At 42.0% G+C, this 18,294-nt stretch overlaps 1 protein-coding gene across 1 annotated transcript in view; it reads left to right on the plus strand.

Annotated features, from left to right (window-relative positions):
• Positions 1–16,329, plus strand: part of EPHB1 (EPH receptor B1) — a 598,641-nt gene extending 582,312 nt beyond the window's left edge. Inside the window, exon 17 of the transcript XR_012751721.1 lies at positions 16,126–16,329. The gene's annotated coding sequence lies outside the window, so the exon portion shown is untranslated. The remainder of the gene's footprint in view (positions 1–16,125) is intronic.
• Positions 16,330–18,294: the final 1,965 nt, after the last annotated feature.

Consider the following 18,294-nt stretch of genomic DNA (forward strand, 5'->3'; position numbering starts at 1 on the left):
GTGTGGCGCGCGCCCGCAGCACTGTGATGACGTCAGCAAGGTGCTGATCTCATCACGTTGCTGCACATCAGGGGCGGGGCCCAGTTCCGGCACGCTGTTCAAATGTATTGAAAGACGCAAATACATTTGAATAGGAACGGAAAGAGGAAGCTGCGGTCATCGGCTCTGCTGCGCTCCTCTGCAGTGTACATGCCGGCACACAGCAGAGCCGGCACAGCATGCTGCCTCATGCTAGTGTGCCTGGCATGTACACAGTGTAGAGGAGCGCAGCGGGGGCAGCAGATACAGCGGCCCACCACACCGTGCCCCTGCTTCTGGGGGGGGGGAAGCTGCCCCCGCCCCTCGCTGGGTACGGCCGCAGCACATAGCAGGGAGCATTAGCACACCTCTGACCCCGGAAGTGCAAGAGGCCGCTGGTACTTCCGGGGTTAATCAGCGTCCTGTGCCAGCAGTTTGTTTTTGCGTCTTAAAGGCGCAGATGCAAATAGCGGTGCTCCAACACCCCGCGCCCCCCCCCCCAAAACAAGTATGCCAAGTATGCCAAGTATGGTGGGGGCCCCCTTAGAAGCTCTTTTGGTGGGGGCCCCTGGGCTGGAGCCCCGCCTGCCCCGCCTATAATCCGGCCCTGCTCATCCTTCTTCCTCCAAACCTGGCGAGTAGAGTTGATACCAAAAAGTTCTATTTTGGTATCATGTGACCACATTACCTTCTCCGATGCCTCCTTTGGATCATCCAGATGGTCATTGGCAAACTTCAAACAGGCCTGGACATGTGCTTGCGTGAGCAGGGGGAACTTGTCATAATTTAATACATACATCACAACCTTCCCAATTATTGATACTTTAACAGTAAGAGGGATGTGATACAGGTGATTTTAAGCACTTGCTCTTTCTCACTTTGTTTCTTGTATGTATACTTTTAATAAATAGTGATTAAAGGTTATATTTTGTATTAACTCTCATCTTGGATTCTCATTCATTCATATATATTTTCATTATTATTGGCAGAACATTTGGCAGCACATTAAACAAGGCGAAGCAGCTCTAGTTCCATTTCCCACAGTGAGACATAAAGAGTAACCATCATTTTAGTATTTATTCAATCAACAATACACATTCCTTGAAGATAGATTTCCCAATTACTGAGATAGGAGTTACTATACATGATGTTTTGAAATTTAAATTTGCCAAAATTTGATTTGCAGCCAGTACATTTGCATGAATCGCAGTACTGGAAAGCTTGTAATTGAGAGAGAGAGAGAGAGAGAGAGAGAGAGAGAGAGAGAGGACCACGCTGACCATAAGCGCTTACACTCTACAGGAGAGAGAAAGATAGAGAGGATCCTGCTAACCATAAGAGCTTACACTCTACAGGAGACAAAATTATCGAGTGATCTAAAGAGGGAAAACTACTCTTCGAACAAACTGTGCTCCACTGGGAACTGGTGATTTGTGATGGCCCAGGTATATGTTTGTACCCACAGCTGTCATCTAGTGGCAAGTTGATTCTAGATTAGATGTTTGATAAGATAGGGTTCAGGTAGTGTAAAGGAGCAGTGGCAGATGGAAGGATAGAGAACAGGAGGGAAGGAGCAAGAGGGGAACAGTAGAGAATAGGTTCTCAGTTCTAGGGTCAGTAAGGGAACCCTGAGGTAACTTCGAGAGGTCTGGAGCTTGGCTCACCCCAACTGGATTAAAGAGTCATCTGGCTAGAGAGCCTTCGGGGCCTAGAAGGTGAATGGAGTTAGGGGAAGGAGACACGGACTCAGATATCCAAGATAGCACGGGGGGGGGTCGAGAAGCAGGTCGAGAAGCAGTAACCCAATCTGAGAGGAAAGAGGAAGAAAGGAAAGGAAGGCCATATCTGTCAACAGTGTGAAGAATAAAAGTGAATGATTTTAAATGGCTAAGCAAACTCTGGTGTTTGCGTGTGTTACTGACTGTCCACGATGGCGACTGTCCGTGTGGTGATGGACATCAGCTTGAAGAAACCAGTAAGTGTCACATACACACACAGAGTCTACTTGGTGAAGGAGTGCAACACCTACTGTATGCAGCCAAAGGCCTGCACTTTCCTTCAAGTGATGCTGCGAGCAGGGTCATTTCCCACACCACCTGACAGAGAAGCCTGCGGGGAAGACACCTAAGAGTAAATGACTACTGGCAGTGAAAACAAAGATGGCAGGAAATTAACTCCACCCAGTGTGGGTGGTACAGTTGAAAAAGAGCTCAAAGCTGGACCCTGTGTGCTTGAAGGATGGGGTTTAAGAAAAACCTATGTTAAGTGGTGCCTGCCTCTGATGGATGTACCAAAGAGAGAGAGTCTGCCTTTCCCAGGGAGCCAATAGGGAACGGCAAATGGGTGTAGGAGCTGGAAGAGGCCCTACCTTAGAAGGTGCACTCCAGAAGATAGAGACTCCCCCAACAACACTGGTCAATGCCATTTCTGAAGCAGATGCAGAGGGAGGCTACGCTTCAAACGAGGTGAGAGAAGGAAGCCTCCTGCACTATGGCTGGGCCACAACTGTTGGAGGAAGTGACTGCTGTTGAGCTGTCTGTTAGTGAGAGATGAGATCGGCAGACCCAAATGCAACAACTGGTGAGCGATGTGGCGGATCGCAGCCTCACAGAACCTGAGTGCAGGTGAGCGATAAATGAACGAGGTATGGACCCTGTTCAGTCACCAATGGCGAAGTACCAGAGACTTGGCATCCTGGAGTCCCGGCATGTTTGTTGAGTGAAGCGCGGTAGAGCAAGGACACCTGCTGTCACCGGATAACCTTTTTGCAGAAGGTCTCTACGTGGCATTCTTAAACTGGAGAGCCCCAGGGGTTTTATGCGGCCGCTGTGATGCGGAGAGTGCTCACTTTTGAAGGTCGTGACTTCCGCTTGCATAGCACCAGCACACTGGGAGCGCTGCTAGTGGAAGAATAAGAAGCATGATCAAGTTTAAGACAACCTGGGTGTGAGGTGGGCCACAATCTGTGTAGATATGAATCTGAAAAGGTGATTTTATGAAACATCCCCCAATTGTGCTTGTTGCACCAAAACTTATGGGACTGTTCAAGGGTTCAAGTGGGAGAAGATATGGTCTCGCTGCTAGGGCCTGTCAGGAAAACCCCGACGGGCTTAAAGAGTCTTCCAGCTAGAGAGCTGTCGGGGCCCAGAATTGGACATAGGTGAACAGAGTTAGAAGGAAGGAGACACAGACCCAGGAGCTTGAGGATGAGATCCAAGATATTGGGGGAAACAGGAGGAGGAGCAGAACCCCACACAGAGAGGAAGGTAGGAAGGAAGCTATGAGGAATGAAAGAGAATGATTCTGATTGGCTAAGCGAATTCTGGTGTTGCGTGTGTTACTAACTGTCCATGACGGCGACTGACGGTAGGTTGGTGAACACCAGCCTGAAGAAACCTGTAAGTGTCATGCACCACATCCCAAGTCAAATGCACACGCAGAGTCTCCCTGGGGAAGGAGTGCAGCGCGGGGTCAGCACTTTCCTTCGCACACGACAACGCAAAATGACATTAGCGCACTCCATGATATGTGAAACTGTGAATTTCAGGAAATGTGACTTGACCTTGATCCTTTGCAAATCGATCTGCTCACCTCTAAATATGACACTTGGCACATTTAAAATTCTGTGGAGATGGGAGGAGGGTGCCAGGGGCAGGCACAGACATTCTGCTGCAAGTTCTCCTAAAACCACAGTTACAGTTCCCCATAAAACTTTAGTACCAATACTCATCTCCTATCTCAGTAATGGGAATAGCTGTTTTGGCTAAAGACAGATCGTAGCACTGAAATGAGAATTTCGACTAAGAAAGAATAGAAATGGACAAGAAAGAAGCCAATTTCTCTGATAAGATATTTGACAAAGTTTCCTATTTTACGTGTATTATTGAATTATGAAAGAATAAAAAAAAACAAAAAACCCCAAACTGTCAGATAAATGCCAAGTTCTCAATTTTATGTACGCTTTAGCTAGTGTAACTTGAAATCTCCTTCATAACTATTTACCGATTTACCATAAGTAGGTGGCACATTTCTTGATGCTCATCCCTTCATATCCTCCGTGTAGAGTCAGGTCCTTTATGTCTCAGGATCCCGGGATTACTCAGAATAACGCTTACACTTCTGTCTAGCACTCTTTTGTTAATGAAGAGAATTCTTCAGGATTTGTCAGTCGCAGTAGAAATCTCTGAGAACAGCCCCCTCCATCCAGCAGCCTCGTCTCTCGGCTCGCCGTGTGCATGCATATGATTGCATAGATATATAAATATAAACTCATTTCACAGCAATTAACATAATAACAACCTGGGTATACAACGAGTTCTGTGTCTGTCACAGTATTAAATATATCTCAGCAGAGCGAGACACACCTGGGATTCATGGGGAGAAAGTTTAGATGATGGGTAAAGAAATATAAATATGTCAGGAGTGAAATCCGAGAACTTTACGTGGACTGATGGGACCTAGCAAAAGACCGGTCTCTTCTGCTCATTGTGACCAGTACAGCCAATCACTGACCTTGTATGTACAGCAATTGTCGAGACCAATAATTGTCTGCAGTGGTCATTTGGATTTATGTGACGTCATCACTGCAGGACAAATAAATAAAGACCAGAGGAAGGGAGGCGGCACCGGAGAAGCTGATAGTAGTATTGGTATCACTGCTTCTTGACCCATTCTTTCAATTCCCAAAAAACAAAAGGGTAAAACATTTGGAGAACGTCAACAGGGAAATATTAATTGTCATACATTCATTGAGTTCAAATCCCACCAAGGACACCATCTGCAAGGAGTTTGTATGTTCTCCCCGTGTTTGTGTGCGTTTCCTCCGGGTACTCCGGTTTCCTCCCACACTCCAAAAACATACTGATAGGGACTCTAGATTGTGAGCCCCAATGGGGACAGTGTTGCCATTGTATGTAAAGCGCTGTGGAATTGACAGCGCTATATAAATGAATAAATATTATTATATTACTATTATTTATGGTGTAGATTTTTTAGTTCACTTGTCAATGTTGCTTTGCAGTATGTTTTAGGTGGTGTGATTTTTTTTTAGCTTTTTTTGTTCTGTTTTTGACAGTAGAAATCATATGTTTTTGAGAGGAATCTATGAACTATATGGCTTATACTGTTCAAGCACAGTTAAAAAAAAATGCAAGTAAATTAATTTAATAGTACATTCAGGTATGCAGATTGCATCCCCGCCAATGAGTGTCGATTGACTATCTACAGGTCGATAGACGCTTCTTGATTATCTCCATATAACATCATGTTCTCGGCAGCACATTGTCACAATGTCAGCACATGTAAACGGGACAACGAGCTGACATTATTGATTTTTATACCAACGTAGATAAAAGCTGAAGGGAAAATAGGGTCTTACCCAACGGACATATAAGGCTAGGTTCACACTTCCATTGTTTTGCATCAGTCACATCAGTTGTGTGACTGATGCAACGGATGCATTGGAGATAGTGGCACAACTGATGTGACTGATGCTGCAAAAAACGATCAGTTGTTTTTTTTTACTGTTTTACCGGCGGCCAGCTATTATGAACGATCAGCTGATTGTTCACAATAGCCGGCTGCCGGGCGATAAGCTGATCATTCAGAATAGCCGGCTGCCAGGCGATCAGCTGATCATTCAGAATAGCCTGACGCCGGCCGATCATCTGATCGTTCCGGCTGCTGGAACTGAAACTGAATTTACAGTCATCATGGTTTTTTACTCTTCGCATGTTCACAGTAAAAAAACGATCCACCGCACACAAAAAATGTTACATTCAGCATTGCTCCCGCCTGACGGTCAGTCAGTAAATGACTGATCCGTCACGCGACGGATGCAACACAGGGTCATCAGTCAAAATCCGTCGCTAATAGAAGTCTATGGGGAAAAAAAAATGTATTCCTTAAAATAATTTGCAGGATACCATAATTCCTCTAGGTTATGGATTGTGACTGTTGCAAAACAACGGAAGTGTGAACTTAGCCTAAGAGAAATAAGGGAACGTGCTCACCTTATGGGGTTGTGTGTCACACAACCAGATTCAGAGCATGTAATCAGCTGCTGCAGAGTCCACATGCTAAAAAAGCCAAAGCAGATCAGGAACAAAGTAGATGTGGAACTGTTACTGTGCTGAAGAAGATATGACATAAATTCACGAAAACTGAATGAAGGTGGTTTTATTCAATGCGTTTCGAAGTGTCACCCCACTTCATCATCAGGAAATCCACTGGAATAACAATCTCGGTGGACTTCACGATGAAGAAGTGCGGTGATACTTTGAAACGCGTCATATGTTCAGAAGTGCAGTAACAGTTCCATATCAACTTTGTTCCTGATCTGCTTCGGCTTTTATACCAGCGTAAACTTTCTGATCACCTGACTACTAAGAACTTTGCTTGTTTGTCATCATTAGCTTATTTACAAGAGCCGATGATCCGGAGCAAGAGACTGGGGATTGACAGAAAGGACACATGGGCATTGACCAAATAGCATGCGGTTTTATTGCAGTTTTTGGCACTCACCTTTTGATGCTGTGAAAATACAACACTTTAAGGCTATGTGCGCACTAGAAATGAGAAGTTTCTCAAGAAAATTTCTTGAGAAACTTCTGGGAGTGAAAGATTTCCGGACCTCCGGAAAAAACCGCACCAAATCCGCATGCGGATTTGCCGCGGGTTTGCCGCGGATTAGCCGCGGAATTGCCGCGATTTTCCCGCGGGTGGTTCCCTGCGGATTTTTGCAGGCTGTACTGCCGAAATCCGCAGGGTACCTGCGGAAATAATGGACATGTTCATTTTCTCAAGAAATTTTCTCGAGAAATTCTTCTCGTGGAAATTTCTTGAGAAAAATCCGCACCAGTGCTCACAGCTTTTTTTTTTTTTCATAGAAATTGCTGGGAAATGTCTGCACAAAGATTGCAGACATTTCTCAAGAAATTTCCGCGGCAAATCCGCGGGTAAATCCGCGGGTAAAAAGCTCTAGTGCGCACATAGCCTAATAGTCTTAGATATCAAAACTCCAGCTGCTGCCACTCAAAAGGGAAGAAGAGTGGGTATGCTGCGCTGCAGGATTCAGATGAGGAGAAATAGATTGTAGTTTATTCTCCACGTGTTTCTAGGGCGAATGGACCTCTTCCTTAGGAAACCACAATAAAATGGGGAATGGGCATTGTTTAATTCACTAATTTTAGTGAGACTAAATTCACCTTAAAGCACATTAACACATCTTTTGTAATAGTTAAACAAAGACAAAATTTTCTTTGCAACATAATTAATCACAGTGCGTAATGCTGGATAAAGCTGTGGGGCCCATCAGACTTTCCAAGGTAATGATTCATCAAAGCAGAGTGGCAGGAGGTTACAATATTAATCCCTTCATGACTTTGCCGTACAAGTGCTTCAAAAGTTGTATCCTTGCCTTTCCCAATACATGACAGCAGATTTTATCAGCCATTATGTGAATGTAACTGCAGAGGGTGGATTGGAGATCTGCTTGCAGCGCTTAACCAGTTAATTCTCGCGGTTAATCTCTGACATCTTCATTTAAAATGCGCCGGAAGAGGGGTTTGTCAGTCCTCCTGCCCATTGGTGTGCCCATAATGTGATCACGTGCGCTGATGGGCTGTCGTGACAGTCGAGGATCTTACATAGTTACATAGTTATATACATTATCTGCAGAATTATTAGGCAAATTAGTATTTTGATCACATGATAATTTTTATACATGTTGTCCTACTCCAAGCTGTATAGGCTTGAGAGCCAACTACCAATTAAATAAATCGGGTGATGCGCAACTCTGTAATGAGGAGGGGTGTTGTGTAATGACATCAACACCCTATATAAGGGGTGCTCAATTATTAGGCAACTTCCTTTCCTTTGTGAAAATGGGTCAGAAGAGAAATTTGACAGGCTATGAAAAGTCCAAAATTGTGAGATGTCCTGCAGAGGGATGCAGCAGTCTTGAAATTGCCAAACTTTTGAAGCGTGATCACCGAACAATCAAGCGTTTAATGGCAAATAGCCAACAGGGTCGCAAGAAGCGTATTGGGCAAAAAAGGCGCAAAATAACTGCACATGAATTGAGGAAAATCAAGCGTGAAGCTGCCAAGATGCTATTTGCCACCAGTTTAGCCATATTTCAGAGCTGCAACGTTACTGGAGTATCAAAAAGCACAAGGTGTGCCATAGTCAGGGACATGCCAAGGTAAGGAAGGCTGAAAAACCACCACCTTTGAACAAGAAACATAAGATAAAACGTCAAGACTGGGCCAAGAAATATCTTAAGACTCATTTTTCAAAAATTTTAAGGACTGATGAAATGACAGTGACTCTTGATGGGCCAGAGGCTGGATCAGTAAAGGGCAGAGAGCTCCACTCCAACTCAGACGCCAGCAAGGTGGAGGTGAGGTACTGGTATGAGCTGGTATCATCAAAGATGAACTTGTGGGACCTTTTCGGGTTGAGGATGGAGTGAAGCTCAACTCCCAAACCTACTGCCAGTTTCTGGAAGACAACTTCTTTAAGCAGTGGTACAGGAATAAGTCGGTATCGTTCAAGAAAAACATGATTTTCATGCAGGAAAATGCTCCATCACATGCATCCAACTACTCCACAGTGTGGCTGGCCAGTAAAGGTCTAAAAGATGAAAAAATAATGACATGGCCCCCTTGTTCACCTGATCTGAACCCCATAGAGAACCTGTGGTCCCTCATAAAATGTGAGATCTACAGGGAGGGAAAACAGTACACCTCTCGGAACAGTGTCTGGAGGCTGTGGTGGCTGCTGCATGCAATGTTGAAACAGATCAAGCAACTGGCAGAATCTATGGATGGTAGGCTGCTGAGCGTCATCATAAAGAAAGGTGGCTATATTGGTTACTAATTTTTTTGGGGTTTTATTTTTGCATGACAGAAATGTTTATTTCTAAATTTTGTGCAGTTATATTGGTTTCCCTGGTGAAAATAAACAAGTGAGATGAGAATATATTTGGTTTTTATTAAGTTGCCTAATAATTCTGGACAGTAATAGTTACCTGCACAAACAGATATCCTCCTAAGATAGCCAAATCTAAAAAATACCACTCCAACTTCCAAAAATATTAAGCTTTGATATTTATGAGTCTTTTGGGTTGATTGAGAACATAGTTGTTGATCAATAATAAAAAAAATCCTCTAAAATACAACTTGCCTAATAATTCTGCACACAGTGTAGAGTTAAGACCAGAAGTTTCCATTCACTATATAAAAAGACACATATGCATGTTTTTCTCACTATCTGACATGAAATCAGAATAAACCTTTCCTGCTTCAGGTCAATTAGGAACTAAAATTATTTATATTTACCAAATGTCAGACATGAGAAAGAGATAGAGAGAGAGAGAGAGAGAATGAGAGAATGTTTTAAGGCATTTTTATTACTTTCTGAAAAATCAAAAGTTTACATAAACTAAGAGTGCTATGTCTTTAAAGAATGTGTGACAGCCCATATGATGATGTCATGTCTTTGGAAGCTTCTGATAGGTTTATTGGCAACATCTGAGTTAATTAGAGGCACACTTGTGGATGTATTTTAATGCACACCTGAAACACACTGCTTCTTTGTGTAGCATCATTGGAAAGTCATAGGAACTCAACCAAGATCTTGAATAGAATTGTGGACTTGCACAAGCTTGGTTGATCATTGGGTGCAATTTCCAGATATCTGAAGGTGCCTCGTTCAAATGTACAAATAATTATACTCAAGTACAAACAAGATGGGAATGTCCTGCCATCATACTGCTCAGGTAGGAGATGGGTTCTGTCTACCAGAGATGAATGTGTTTTTGTCACACATGTGCATATCAATCCAAGAACAAAGACAAAAGACCTTGTGAAGATGCTGGCGGAAGCTGGTAAGATTGTGTTATTATCCACGGTGAAACGAGTACTGTATGAACATGGGTCTGAAAGGCCACTCTGCCCGGAAGAAGCCATTACTCCAAAAGAAATATAACAAAGCTAGATTAATGTTTGAAAATGCACACAGGAACAAAGACCTTAATTTTTGGAGACATGTCCTGTGGTCTAACGAAACTAAAAGTGAACTGTTTGCCCATAATGACCATTGTTATGTTTGAAGGAAAAGGGGAGAACCTTTGAAGCCTAAGAGGACCATCCAAACTGTGAAACACGGGGGGTGGCAGCATTATGTTATGGGGTTATTTTGCTGTAAAAAGGACTGGTGCACTTAAAAAAAACATGGCATGATGAGGAAAGAAGATTATGTGGCAATACTGAAACAACGTCTCAAGACATCAGCCAGGAACTTAAAGCTTGGGCTGAAATGGGTCTTCCAGATGGACATTGACCCAAAACATACTGTCAAACTGGTTTCAAAGTGGTTTAAGCATAACAAAGTCAATGTCTTGGAGTGGCCATCACAAAACCCTGATCTCAATCCTGTTGAAAATATATGGACAAAGCTAAAAAACGCCAGTGCGAGCAAATCGACCTACAAACGGTCCAGTTACACCAGTTCTGTCAGGAGGAATGGGCTCAATTTCCGACCAACTATTGTGAGAAGCTTGTGGAATGAGATCCAAAACGTTTGACCCAAGTCATACAGTTTAAGGACAATAGTACCAAATACTAATAAAATGTATGTAAACTTTTGACTTTGTAGAAAGTAATAAAAATACCTTAAAACATTCTCTCTCTAATTATTCTAACATTTGTCAAATATAAATAATTTTGGTTCTTAATTGACCTAAAACAGGAAAAGTTTACTCTGATTTCATGTCTGATAGTGAGAAAAACATGTAGATGTGTCTTTTTAGAAAGTGTATGTAAACGTATGGTTTTAACTGTCGTTACATAGGTTGAAAAAAGACCTAGGTCCATCTAGTTCAACCTTCCTCCACCAATTATACATTTTGTCGCTGAATCATTTATAACCAACAATGTTGTATGCTGAGGAAATCATCCCGCCCTTTTTTAAAAGCTGTTATAGTATCTGCCATTACTACCTCTTGTGGTAGGGCACTCCACAGTCTGACTGCTCTAACTGTAAAGAACCCTTTCCTATTTAGCTGCAGGAATCACTTTTCTTCCACTCGCAGTGAATGGCCCCTGTTCCTTAGTATTGTCTTTGGAATAAATACAGTTAGGTCCAGAAATATTTGGACAGTGACACAATTTTAGCGAGTTGGGCTCTGCATGCCACCACATTGGATTTGAAATGAAACCTCTACAACAGAATTCAAGTGCAGATTGTAACTTTTAATTTGAAGGTTTGAACAAAAATATCTGATAGAAATTGTAGGAATTGTACACATTTCTTTACAAACACTCCACATTTTAGGAGGTCAAAAGTAATTGGACAAATAAACTAAACCCAAACAAAATATTTTTATTTTCAATATTTTGTTGCGAATCCTTTGGAGGCAATCACTGCCTTAAGTCTGGAACCCATGGACATCACCAAACGCTGGGTTTCCTCCTTCTTAATGCTTTGCCAGGCCTTTACAGCCGCAGCCTTCAGGTCTTGCTTGTTTGTGGGTCTTTCCGTCTTAAGTCTGGATTTGAGCAAGTGAAATGCATGCTCAATTGGGTTAAGATCTGGTGATTGACTTGGCCATTGCAGAATGCTTTACTTTTTTGCACTCATGAACTCCTGGGTAGCTTTGGCTGTATGCTTGGGGTCATTGTCCATCTGTACTATGAAGCGCCGTCCGATCAACTTTGCGGCATTTGGCTGAATCTTGGCTGAAAGTATATCCCGGTACACTTCAGAATTCATCCGGCTACTCTTGTCTGCTGTTATGTCATCAATAAACACAAGTGACCCAGTGCCATTGAAAGCCATGCATGCCCATGCCATCACGTTGCCTCCACCATGTTTTACAGAGGATGTGGTGTGCCTTGGATCATGTGCCGTTCCCTTTCTTCTCCAAACTTTTTTCTTCCCATCATTCTGGAACAGGTGGATCTTTGTCTCATCTGTCCATAGAATACTTTTCCAGAACTGAGCTGGCTTCATGAGGTGTTTTTCAGAAAATTTAACTCTGGCCTGTCTATTTTTGGAATTGATGAATGGTTTGCATCTAGATGTGAACCCTTTGTATTTACTTTCATGGAGTCTTCTCTTTATTGTTGACTTAGAGACAGATACAACTACTTCACTGAGAGTGTTCTGGACTTCAGTTGATGTTGTGAACGGGTTCTTCTTCACCAAAGAAAGTATGCGGCGATCATCCACCACTGTTGTCATCCGTGGACGCCCAGGCCTTTTTGAGTTCCCAAGCTCACCAGTCAATTCCTTTTTTCTCAGAATGTACCCGACTGTTGATTTTGCTACTCCAAGCATGTCTGCTATCTCTCTGATGGATTTTTTCTTTTTTTTCAGCCTCAGGATGTTCTGCTTCACCTCAATTGAGAGATCCTTAGACCGCATGTTGTCTGGTCACAGCAACAGCTTCCAAATGCAAAACCACACACCTGTAATCAACCCCAGACCTTTTAACTACTTCATTGATTACAGCTTAACGAGGGAGACGCCTTCAGAGTTAATTGCAGCCCTTAGAGTCCCTTGTCCAATTACTTTTGGTCCCTTGAAAAAGAGGAGGCTATGCATTACAGAGCTATGATTCCTAAACCCTTTCTCCGATTTGGATGTGAAAACTCTCATATTGCAGCTGGGAGTGTGCACTTTCAGCCCATATTATATATATAATTGTATTTCTGAACATGTTTTTGTAAACAGCTAAAATAACAAAACTTGTGTCACTGTCCAAATATTTCTGGACCTAACTGTAAGTCATGTGCCAGTCCTTTATACTGACCACACATGTATTTATACATATAAATGAGATTTCTTCTGAGATGTCTTTTTTCTAAGCTAAACAAATGCAAATTTTTTAACCTGTCATCATATGGGAGGCCTTCCATTCCTTGCAATAAACTAGTTGCCTGCCTTTGAACTGACTCTAACTTCTGAATATCCTTTTTAAAATGTGGAGCCCAAAACTGGATCCCATATTCCAGATGTGGCCTTACAAGGGATTTATAGAGGGGTAACAATATGTTGGGATCACGGGATCTTAATCTCTCTTTTTTACACCCTAAAATCTTGTTTGCTTTTGCAGCTGCTGCTTGACATTGAGTGCTGCTGCTCAGTTTACTTGTAATCAGAATACCCAAGTCTTTCTGTTCTGTAGTCCCGAGATTAGTTCTATTTAATATATATATGCAGCTATAGGATTACTCCGTCCTAAGTGAATTACTTTACATTTATTAACATTAAATCTCATTTGCCAAGTGTCTGCCAATTCAGATATCCAGATCGTTTTGCAATTTTGTACTATCAAGGTCCATTTTTAATATCCTACATAGTTTGGTGTCGTCAGCAAAGACTGACACTTTACTATCAATCCAATCCACAAGGTTATTAATAAAGAAATTAAAAAGAATCGGTCCTAGCACAGATCCCTGCGGCACCCCACTGCTGACTATAGCCCATTTAGAGAATATACTATTTATGACTACTCTTTGTTTCCTATCTTTTAGCCAATTCCTTACCCAGTTGCATATAGTTTTCCCTAGTCCTTGCTTCTGAAGCTTTAGTATAAGGCTATTATGTGGTGCAGTATCAAATGCCTTTGAAAAATCCAAATAAATCACATCAGCTGCATTACCAATATCCAGATTTGCAGTTACCTCCTCATAGAAACCCAAAAGGTTGGTTAGACACGACTTATCTTTCATGAATCCATGCTGGTTATCAGTTATTATATTATGCTCTCTAACATAATGTTGCATGTCATCTTTTAAAATTCCCTCTAAAACCTCACACACCAATGTTGATGACTCCCCTGCTTGTCATTATGATCCTCCTGTGAATGCCGGCCTCTGGCCGGCTTTCACAAGAGATTGTTATTCCTGCTCTACAGAGCAGTGCTTATGCACTGCTATGTATAGTATAGGCGATTAGATGATTGCAGCTTCAAGTCTATTAAATACAATAAAAAGTAAAAAAAACTTTTTTTAAAAAAAATACAAAAGTTCAAATCACCTGCCTTATGCCCCATTAAAAAAAAAATACAACATATAAATATTTGGTATCGCTGAGTTCAGACAGGTTTGATCTATCAAAATATAAAATAAATGAGCGAGGGGGCTAGTCCCAAGGGTGTTATATCCTCTGACTAGCCGCCCGCTTAGCATGCTAGCACGCCCACAGGGCACGTACTTACATGCTATTCAATGCAGCATCACCAGCGGTGCCGCGCATGTTTGCTGTTACCGCGCTTCTTCTGGTCATGTGCAGTATGACGCTGGGTGTATGTGTCCTGTCTTCAGAGAAGTCTACTGCACATGACTGGAAGTGCCCGGCATTCAGAAGCTCGGTCACAGCGAACACAGGTACGTTCAGCACCGCTGATGACTCTGCAATGAGTAGCATGTTAGTACGCCCCTGTGGGCGTACTAACATGCTAAGAGGGCGGACTAGTCGGGGATATAACCCCCTTGGGACTAGTGTCCTCACTCATTAGCATAAGATAAAATATCTTTAGTAATAGTTTTTCTAAAGATCTCTTTATCTATGCTAGTGTATACAGGGACAGTTAGGCAGGGATTAGCAATATGTACACAGAACTGCTCGTGGTTCTGGGTGCATATTGCATCTGACAGGTTCACTTTAAACCTTTCCTATAAATGCTGTGCTCATACTGCCTTTCAAGGTGTGTAAGCTGCCCAATCCAACCATCAGATACCTAGACTTCTGAACTGTGAGCTGATAACAAGCTGGATGGTCCCCCTTCTTTTGAGTTCATAGGACACACCATCAGTGGGCTCCATAAAAATGTTTTAATTAATTTGATCACAGAACAGGTTTCCATTTTACCATAATTCAAATTACATTTGGCCCAGATAAGATGACAGCTTTTCTGAATTGTGTTGATATATAGCTTGATCTTTGCTCAATATCGCTTTCACTTGCCCTTTTGAGTAACAGACATCGATTTCTGGATTATTCCTGAGCCAATGCCGTGATTTCCATGACTGAATCATGCCTGCTTTTAATGCAATGCTGCCTGGGGGCCCATAGATCACGACCATCTAGTAATGACTGTCAGCCTAGTCCCTTGGATAAATAGATTTCTCCATAGTCTTTAGATGTTATTATGTACTGTAAATGGTGAAATATTTTACAATTGTACATTGAAGAACAGTTTTCTTAAATTGTTTTACAATTTCTAGAATTAAAGAGGTGGTTCACCTCTTTTCATTACTGGTCACATCAATATTATGTTGAGAAACAAGGTTTCTCTCAAATACCTTGTGTTACCAATAGTGCCGGTGAGCGGCGCTATTGCGGGCCACTCACCCTCTTTGCGTGACCCAAAGGCTCCATGACCTCTGATGTCTGGTGATGTCACATCAATTGAGGCGGGCCCCAGTCTTCGTGAGTGACTGGGCTGTGGTTGGGGTTTCACTGCTCGTCACAGCAGAGCTTCACAGCACAGCATCTTCCTGCTCCCTCCTTCACCAGATCCCAGAGGTCACGGAGCCCGGGGGTCACGCGAAGGGGAAGACCTCTCACAGGCACTATTGGCAACTCAAGGTATTTGAGAGAAACCTTGTTTCTAAACATAATATCGATGTGGCCAGTAATGAAAAGGGGTAAACCACCTCTTTAATTGTTCACAGATTGACGAACCTCTGACAATCTTTGCTTTAGAGAGACTCTGCCTCTCTAATATGCTCTTTTTATATACAGTTATGCAACTTAGTTGAAAATAAATTAACCCTCTAGCTGTTTTGCGTTAATACTAGCCTTTTCACAATGTTGTATCAACTTTTTCGTGATGTGTTACTGCCATTAACTTCCATATGAGTTCACTTTTTCAAATGAAATGGAAAAATATCTAATGTTCAACTTCTCATCTGCGATCTTTGTTCTGTTCTGAATAAAATCTACCTTTCAGAGATTTCCAAATCAATGCATTCTTGTTGTCTTTACATTTTTAGGAAGTGGTGAGAGTTATTTCAAGAAATCTTTCTAGTTAAATTACAAATCCATCATTATGCATTCAAAATATGAGTTCATATTTATATTTTTTTCTTGTAGAGTCCAGCCCAGTGATCGGTTGACCAGCTTATGTCACCTAATGGTGCAGAATTGCAGAATGAAGTGTCTATCCCTAAAAAGTGGGGAAAACCGCTCTCTACCCTCTTACCCTAACTTCACTTCCATGATACCACATAGCTGTATATTTCTGTAAGTTCCTGCATAGTACAATTACTCCCCTTTGGAGATTTGTCACCTGTGCTCAAAATGTTGGAGTTTGTAAAAATAATTTTAAAGAAGAGAAAAAATATTGTATTAAAAAAATGAAAAAAAAAAATATAAATTGCACTCAATAAAAATGAAATAATACACACTTTGCTGAATTTGTTGTCTTTTCTTGATAGGTTTGAGATATATATATATATATATATATATATATATATATATATACAGAAAGGGAGAGAATGGGGTAATGGTGATTGTAAGTGCCATTGTGTGCCAAGACTAAAGTATGAAAACAAACATTTCTCCTTAGCACTGTAGACTCTTCACAACAAATAGAGGCTCTCAAAAGAGCGAGATGTGTAAGACAAAGAAGAAGCTCCACTAATTCATACATTGTATAGAGTTAATGTGTATAGTACATGTTGACAATATCATCTTTCTATAGAACGCCATCTTAATTGCCGTCGGTTACATACCATATCCAAGGACACATGATGAACAAAGATGTAATGTAATACAAGTCAAGAGCACTACAATAATTATCATAAAAGCAATAAACATGTTCAGCCAACAATGTAAGATGTGAAAGCTGAGAACTCAGTAATCATGTTGCAAAAAATACCTGTTGGGGAAAAGCGCACACAGTAGGGCGACCCTATTTAGGAAGAAGATAAAAAAAAAGTAAAATGGTGTGCCTCACCCAGGGGTGCAAATTCCACCTGATGCTGTCTTGTGGTATATAAAAATTATGAATATCTAATATATAAAGCTGAGTGTATATGTGTATGTATGTATGTCTGTCTGTCTGTCTGTCTGTCTGTATGTATGTATGTATGTATGTGTGTGTGTGTGTGTGTGTGTGTGTGTATGTTCGCTAAAGGAATCCGCACCGTCGCATTTACAATGACAAAATTTTGCACAGACGCCTCATGTGACTCAGGGAACGTCATAGACTAGGTTTTGAAAGGAAAATTTAACCCACCTTTTTACAGTTACTCTCCAAAAAACCTGCCTCCATTAAAGTGAATGGAGCCTGGAACTACAGGTTATTAATAGGAGCTCTGATTGGTTGCTATAGGAACAAAGGACATTGTTAGTATAAGAAGCTTATGTGTGAGGTAATAAGATGTTGTTGAAGAGACAGACACAGACAGAGACAGACTGACAGACAGACAGAGAGAGAGAGACAGAGACAGACGGTGAAAGAGACAGATGGTGAAAGAGACAGACAGTGAAAGAGACAGACAGAGACAGACGGGAAAAGAGACAGACGGGGAAAGAGACAGACAGGGAAAGAGACAGACAGGGAAAGAGACAGACCTGGAAAGAGACAGATGGAGAAAGAGACAGACCTTGATAGAGACAGATGGGGAAAGAGACTTAGAAATAGAGACAGACAAGGAAAGAGACAGAGACAGGCAGACAGAGAAAGAGACAGACAAAGAGATGGACAAAGACAGACAAGGAAAGAGACAGGAAAAGAAATGGTAAGACAGACGAGGAAAGAGACAGACAGGGAAAGAGACAGACAGGGAAAGAGACAGACGAGGAAAGAGACAGACCTGGAAAGAGACAGACAGTACAGACCAAAGGTTTGGACACACCTTCTCATCTCTAGAACAACTGTTAAGAGAGACTGTGCAGCAGGCCCTCATGGTAAAATAGCTGCTAGGAAACCACTGCTAAGGACAGGCAACAAGCAGAAGAGACTTGTTTGGGCTAAAGAACACAAGGAATGGACATTAGACCAGTGGAAATCTGTGCTTTGGTCTGATGAGTCTAAATTTGAGATCTTTGGATCGAACCACCGTGTCTTTGTAGAAAAGGTGAACGGATGGACTCTACATGGCTGGTTCCCACCGTGAAGCATGGAGGAGGAGGTGTGATGGTGTGGGGGTGCTTTGCTGGTGACACTGTTGGGGATTTATTCAAAATTGAAGGCATACAGAACCAGTATGCCTACCACAGCATCTTGCAGCAGCGTGCTATTCCATCCGGTGTGCA

Source organism: Anomaloglossus baeobatrachus, chromosome 3 (assembly GCF_048569485.1).
Source record: "Anomaloglossus baeobatrachus isolate aAnoBae1 chromosome 3, aAnoBae1.hap1, whole genome shotgun sequence".
Taxonomy (NCBI): Eukaryota; Metazoa; Chordata; class Amphibia; order Anura; family Aromobatidae; genus Anomaloglossus; species Anomaloglossus baeobatrachus.